General features: G+C 41.8%; 1 protein-coding gene across 3 annotated transcripts in view; it reads right to left on the bottom strand.

Annotated features, from left to right (window-relative positions):
- TC2N (tandem C2 domains, nuclear) overlaps positions 1-7,633 on the bottom strand; it is a 32,095-nt gene extending 24,462 nt beyond the window's left edge. Inside the window, exons 1-2 of one of the 3 annotated variants that reach the window (XM_075192862.1) lie at positions 7,407-7,633; positions 1,496-1,554 (exon numbers count right to left, since the gene is read on the bottom strand). The gene's annotated coding sequence lies outside the window, so the exon portion shown is untranslated. Of the gene's footprint in view, positions 1-1,495; positions 1,555-4,870; positions 4,895-7,406 lie in introns of those variants that run through there. The other 2 variants (XM_075192863.1, XM_075192864.1) reach the window with 2 other exon arrangements.
- Between the last annotated feature and the right edge of the window lie 366 nt (positions 7,634-7,999).

Below are 7,999 nucleotides of genomic sequence, written 5' to 3' on the forward strand. Positions count from 1 at the left end.
GGTCATAAAGTGGTTACATAAGCGGTCTGCGCACTGCGCCTCTCTGCGCAGTAGTTTGCGGAGGAATCCCCAGAGAAGGGAAAGTAGGGGGTAAATGTATGAAGCTGAGAGTTTTCCGGCGGGTTTAAAAAGTGGAGATGTTGCCTATAGCAACCAATCAGATTCTAGCTGTCATTTTGTAGAATGTAAAAAATAAATGATAACTAGAATCTGATTGGTTTTTCAAACCCGCCAGAAAACTCTCAGCTTGGTACATTTACCCTCTGGTGTCAACCTGAAAGTGCGCTGAGATAACTATCCAGACATAACCGTGCAAAACCAAAGCGTTTCGCCACTTCTGCCAGAGTTTGTACTAGGTCTAGATGCCGTATTACTCCGATTTCCACCTCCTTCAAGAGACGAAGCCTTTCTGATGCAACAGGACCGTATCAGTCAGGGAAATTCTACAGACCTCACACATGGTCACTTAACGTTTAAATATAACGTCTGCCAAAACACACAGTTTTATCGCTGTTAACGCCAACCCCCCCATGGAAATTCTGTGCCCTGAAATCCGCAAGATTCCAAAACAAAACCTCTGATAAGTGGCGGAGATAACCGCTCCTTAGCACGAAACGCACCTTGGTTATATAAGCCATTGTAACCAGAGCTACACAAAGCGACTGATAGCAGCGTGTTAAAATGAATGCAGAGTAAATATAGAACTTCAGCGATTGCACAAAAAAAGTTTTTAGGGAGAAAAAAAAAAAACACTGAAAAGTTTTCAACAACCACAATAAACAAAATTCTGACGTGCAGAAAATGTTATCACTTAAAAATAAACATTTTACTGTATGTGCATTAGGAATCCATTCAATAAACTGAACAAAAGTTTTCAACAAAAGACGAGCGATGGACCTCATCCTTTCTCCAACAGTATTTGTGACTGACTTATTATGCGCTTTAATTACACTACTGTGGGATGTGTACCTATGATACTTTTCTCAATACCAATTTATAATTATTTGTATTTTAATAGTAAATATAATAAAGTAAAACAAAATAATAAGCAATTAAATGAAAGTACATTAGGAATTTCAAAATTAAGCTACAGATTTCAAAGCTGGTTCACAGCCTCAGCCAAAAGTAGATTTAGGATCCCTGTACTGTAATTACAGAATATACAGATTTAACTACAATGGACTTTTCATTCTTGAGACTTCCATTAATTTTCCTAATTTACCGCCTATTACGTATTGGCAATTTCTTCCTAATTTAAATCTACATTTACACCAAGTTATATTGATGATTCATTAAAGTCAAGAGTTTGTGAAGGGGATAGAGGCCGTGTATTGGTACAACATTGATTATAAACAAAAAAAGCGTCTTCTATTACAAATAGTAATGGTATAACCTACAGTACGTCCCCAGCTGATTACAGGTCAGCAAAGAAAGTGCTATAGACAAACCAGAGAATATCACAAATGGAATGAAGGATAATGATATAGGGACATACCTGTATCACAGTGACACAATCCGTTCAACGGCGCCAATGTTGGCCATAAGAATCCATTGCTGCAATGAAATTGTAAGTTGTGTTAGACTTCCACACAAGTTGTCATTGATGTATTCTCCTAATGTGAGCAGACTGTGATAGCAGGTGACTGACTAGTCCTTGCAGAGATCTGTCTCCCCTCCCACCAGCTCTGTGAATCCTCCCCGAAGTCCCTCACTCATTGGTGCAGAGTGAAGGACAAAGAGCCACAAGTCGAACACATAAGAGCGATAACCATCTCAACACAAGAGGCATAAATCATAAACATTAACTGATTAATCCAATAGGTTTACAAAAATAAATTATGCTTTACATGCAGTTAAAAAAAATAAAAATCCACTGATTGGCTATAGTCCAACATGAACACATGACCGAAATATACAATTTCTCTGAAACTGGAACATTCTTGTGCAGCACTGAAAGGTATTTTGTGCCCCAACTTATGTATAGTGTGAAAGCTGTGTGAATAATTTAGTTGCTTAAGGACACAATTGTTTGAAAAATAGCAAAATAATTACTCCCTGGGGCTTGTGGGAAATTCTTACTGTTTGTTTGGAAGCCACTGCTTGTGGCTGCAACGCTCATCTCTGATTGGCTACACTGCTCTGCTCAAGTGGAAGATAAGTTGAGCTGTGTAAGGAGGGGGGGGGGGGTTAATATTAAAATGCAGGGGATTATTATTAGACTGGGTTACAGTTAGGCTATGAGGGGGGTGTTTAAAGTTAGGCTGGAAGAGTTTGGGCTATAGTGGTTATTGGGGTTACCAAGCAGGGGGATGGTGATTGGGTTAGTCAGCAGGGAGGGGGGTTAGGATGTGTGATAAGGGGTTTATTGTTAGGAAGAAGGGAAGGACAGTGTAAGAACAAAGTTTAGGGATAAGAAGCCACGGGAGCAAGTTGTAGCTGTAGATTCTGTTGTCATTGGAGCAATTGCAAGTCCTGCAATTGCCATTGTTCTCTTTATCGATCTGCAGCTTTAAGGATGATTTTTTTTATCATTTCTTTTGTTTCGTGATTTAAAAAAAACAAAAAAAAACTTTAAAATATTTTTTACAAATATTTTTAAACATTGAAAAAATGCTTTAGTTGGAGAAAGTGAGTCTTGCCGACTGCGGTAAGACTTTGATGTATACGGCGCAGCGAGTGAAAGCTCTTTTGATGTTGAAACCACCAGATTTCTTTGGCAATAAGACCCATTAATAAATCGTCCCATAAACCAAAGGACAATCCGTGTTCACAACAGCAGATGAGCCAAAAAATGAGTTTGGTAGAGCTACGATATAACTGATATTGCTGTATAGAAAATATTAATGCAAAATACACAATTTACTGGGATGCCACCGATCGCTAGCCCTGTACATTACTCTCCTGTTATCTACACAATAGCAAAGTTGATGTTTCATTATCTTATTATTTCGCTGAGACAATGAGACAGAAGGTGCAGTCACATTACCAGTAAGTCTTCACTTCATTGTATTCTAGATTCCCCGCACATTGCTGCCAACTGTCCCATATCTCCAGGGACGCTCCCAGGATTTAAAGATTTGTCCCCAAAAAGTCCCTTTTTTATTTTCTTTAGTGTTGACCAAAACAAAATAAAATTCCTCTTTTTCTGCGTTTAGATTCCATTCTCCACATCTGTTTTACTTTCTAGCTTTAGATGTTAATTATCCCTAAAAAGAATTATTTATAATAAAAAAAAAAAACCCTACACCAGTGGTTCCCAAACTGTGCGGGAGCCGCAGCGATCTCACAGCGGTGCCGCAGAAAGGACCGGTGGGCAGTACGGCGGAGGACTACTTGGTAATTATATTGGCTTAGGGGTGCCTTGAAAAAATGATGGAGACCCTACGGGTGCCTCGAACTGAGAAAGGTCGGGATCCACTGGTCTACACTATTGTCACATGCAGTAAATTTGGCGGAGCTTACACTGATTGGGGCGGGGCTTATTTTGTCCTGATTTTGCCTTTATAAATGTTTAGTAAAGGTATGAACTATGTCACTGCATACATCCTACCATTTGACATCCTGCAGTGGGGTCAGGGGCGTGGTCATGCCACAATTGGGGGTGAGGCCACATCACAAAGGGGCGTTGTCAGGTCCTCGGGGGCGGGTCTAGCAATGTGAAGCGTCAAACTGCCTCTTAGCCACTTGCCCTTCCCACCAAGCACTCATACAATCCTGTGTGCATAAGTAGTAGGTGTGTGCACTCCCCGTTCAAGTCCTCTGTGAACGGATGATACCTCCATTCGTCCCAACGCAGGACATACGTGTCCGTGGGTGAGACTGCGGGACGGATCCCTAAAATGAAGACTTTCCTGTCAAAGTCACAACAATTGGGAAGTATACCTTTATAAGCCACAGGCTAATAAGGATTTTGAGAGAGGCCCTTATTTATGAAGATATCTGAGGTAATGATCACAGGGAACCTCTTTTCTTACGCACCGCACACTTCCTGCCACTCATCCCCCTGCCAGACACAGCATCGAGACAGCTTTTGCAGAAAATGGTAGATAACACAGAGCAATAGCTTGAATTCAGCTGTTGCAGTATGGAAATGTAATATATATTACTCAATGTTATTGGGGTTCTTGTGTTTTCAGTTCAGGGGTCATTTAAATTTGGGAAACTATAAAGAGCTGCTACATAGTACTTTACAGGGAAAAGGCCGGACTTATGCATGCTACAATGATTGGGGGCCCTCATCTGCTGTCACCACCATCTTCTATTGCCCCTGCCCTTTGCCCTCTCCCTCACCCTAACAGGAGCAAACAACACTGTAATTAATGCTCTTATTGTCTAGAGAAGGTCATTATTAGCCAGGGAAGTGTAGCCGAGTCTACAAAAATATGGCAGCATTCAGGGAGTAACTTCCGCTTAACCAGAACTGTTGTAACAAAGTTTACTCTCATCTTAACCCTTAGATCACCAAAACAGGACAACAAAATAATCTCTGGCATGGAAAGAGATTAAAATACCTAATAGGCCAGTCACCATCCTAGGACCTGTGAAAGTTCTATACGGTTTCATGCGGAGATTCATTATAATACCTAACAAAAAGGAGGTCACGGTAATTAAAGAGATGGAGCTTGAAAAGAAACACAAGGACCCGCTAGGATGGTTTAACAGACCACCGAGAACTAATGGTAAACGGGACTATAAGAATATGAATTCTCCACAAATGCCCAGATATATGTAAAAGAGAACGTTTAAAAGATAATTCCCTTTCTCTGCACAATAAGAGGACACATCGGGTCAGTGTGCTGCATAGATTCTGTCTAGGGTGCTGAATTCATTATTATATGGTCAATCTAACAAAATAAAATAAATGTATAACCTCTCCGTTGACGGCGTGTGATGTGTGTTACATATTAGTGCTGCAGGAACCCTGACTGGAATTGAGCTGGATCCAGGAGCCAGGGATAATCCTGAACAGAAGTTCCAGTGACGCTGGTAAACATACGTCTTACTGACAGCCACTGAGCTGCTGGTCAGGTGCCCGGGCACGCTGGTGCCAACACATTATATAAACAGAGCACACATGCAAATATTATAGATTGCTTCCTTTAAAGAAACACCAAGACACAGAAATGTATCACTCGTCCCTGCATTTCACAACTGCTGCCTGATAAACTGAGGGTGTGGGTGCAATAGTTCTGCAAAGCCTGAGCTGTCTGATGTATAGTTCTTTGATCTTTACCAATAACCTACATGTGCAAATGTATTCACACCTTCAAAATATTCTTAAATGTTGCTGGGCTTTAAAAATAGCTACGTATCTTTATTTTTTATTTTTAACAAGTATTGTTATTGCAAATTTTCTGAAATAGAAAATCTTTATCTGTTACTAACCTGCTACATAGACTGTGTGACTGCGCTCACTGTGTGACATCACCATCCAATCACACACTAACCTGTTACATAGACTGTGTGACTGCGCTCACTGTGTGACATCATCATCCAATCACACACTAACCTGCTACATAGACTGTGTGACTGCTCTCACTGTGTGACATCACCATCCAATCACACACTAACCTGCTACATAGACTGTGTGACTGCGCTCACTGTGTGACATCACCATCCAATCACACACTAACCTGCTACATAGACTGTGTGACTGCGCTGTGACATCACCATCCAATCACACACTAACCTGCTACATAGACTGTGTGACTGCGCTGTGACATCACCATCCAATCACACACTAACCTGCTACATAGACTGTGTGACTGCGCTCACTGTGTGACATCACCATCCAATCATACACTAACCTGCTACATAGACTGTGTGACTGCGCTCACTGTGTGACATCACCATCCAATCACACACTAACCTGCTACATAGACTGTGTGACATCAAATTATTAGGAAAAGGCCCAATGTGGGGATTGGCAGTTTGCTGGCCCTGAACCACCTCTTGCCCACCAATGGTGGCCCCACTTCCTGTGCACTGCGCTGTAGGTTAGTCTTGCTGTGATTACAGTGTGCCCACTGGTGATTATTTTGGTGTGGTTGTGCATATGTTAATAATAGGAAACGGCTGCTAACAACTGAAGCACAGTGCGGCTGTGATGTCACTGTGTGCTCACTGTTCTACACAAAATCCTCATTCTACACAAATTATATTATTAATCTACCAAGGTCGTGTCTAAGAGTTTTTCCAAACACTGAAGGGAAAAGCAAAATTGTTCCCACAACAGACAAGTTATGCAACTCCGGGCGTGTATCCATCAGACACTTCTCATCTGGTTTTATAGATTGTGTTCATCAATTTCATTACAGTTCCACAAGTGTGCTTCACAATACACGAATACTGTAGTGCACAATGCTCTATTATCTCCAGAGGACTATACACTATTACCAGAACTGTACAAAGCACTACTACCTCAGCTACACAATACACAATTATCACAACTGTACAATGCACTACTACCCCAGCTACACAATACACAATTATCACAACTGTACAAAGCACTACTACCAGAACTGCACAATACACAACTATCACAACTGCACAATACACAATCATCAGAACTGTACAAAGCACTACTACCCCAGCTACACAATACACAATCATCACAACTGTACAATGCACTACTACCCCAGCTACACAATCATCGCAACTGAACAATGCACTACTACCCCAGCTACACAATACACAATCATTGCAACTGTACAATGCACTACTACCAGAACTGCACAATACACAATCATCGCAACTGTACAATGCACTACTACCAGAACTGTACAATATACAACTATCACAACTGCACAATACACAATCATCAGATTGTACAAAGCACTACTACCCCAGCTACACAATACACAATTATCACAACTGTACAATGCACTACTACCCCAGCTACACAATACACAATCATCGCAACTGAACAATCCACTACTACCCCAGCTACACAATACACAATCATTGCAACTGTACAATGCACTACTACCAGAACTGCACAATACACAATCATCGCAACTGTACAATGCACTACTACCAGAACTGTACAATATACAACTATCACAACTGCACAATACACAATCATCAGATTGTACAAAGCACTACTACCCCAGCTGCACAATACACAATCATCAGAACTGTACAAAGCACTACTACCCCAACTGCACAATACACAATTATCACATCTACACTATGCACTGCTACCAGAACTCACAATACACAATCATCACAACTGTACAATGCACTGCTACCAGAACTGTACAATGCACTGCTACCAGAACTGCCATGCACTCTGTATACTGTGACAACTATGACACAACATACAATATACTACGTGGACTTGTTGTGGCAGTACATAAAATAAAGTACATAAAATATAATTTATAAACACTGTATAGAGAACCTACCTGTGTATGAGAACAGTATGCACTGTACAGGGGGAGGAAGAGAGCTGCACACAGTTCAGACACCACGGACAAGTTACACAATGTCACTGCAGTCCTGAGGACAACACACAGGTGACACCACACACAGGTGATAGTATAAGGTGCTGGTACCTGTCCTAGTGCCCCAGTAGTCCTAGAGGTCCCAGCTGACAGCCAGGCAGACAGAGGAGTGAGGGCAGGGCTGGTGTTACCGGGAGGTGTGGCCGGGTGTGAGGACTCTGTATTGGAGGTGGGGATGATAGTGCCAGGCTGGAGCACACAGTCAGCCCCTGGTGCCACCTGGGTTATACCCAGCCGGTGCCCTAGATGGTGCTGTCAGTGTGTGTAGTGTGGTTGTCTGATGCTGGGGATGGTTATTGATGGAGATTCAGGGGTGGCTGGTGCTCTGCCTGTAGTTTCCTATATTGCTGTGTTACCAATGTACATTTTATAGCAATTCTATATTTTACATGGTGGCATATGAACAGCCCCAGCGTGCCATGACCAGATGTCCTGGTTATAATACCATTATATACCACATACACAATGATGGCACTCAGGAGGAAATGGCTGGT

Source organism: Mixophyes fleayi, chromosome 12 (assembly GCF_038048845.1).
Source record: "Mixophyes fleayi isolate aMixFle1 chromosome 12, aMixFle1.hap1, whole genome shotgun sequence".
Taxonomy (NCBI): Eukaryota; Metazoa; Chordata; class Amphibia; order Anura; family Limnodynastidae; genus Mixophyes; species Mixophyes fleayi.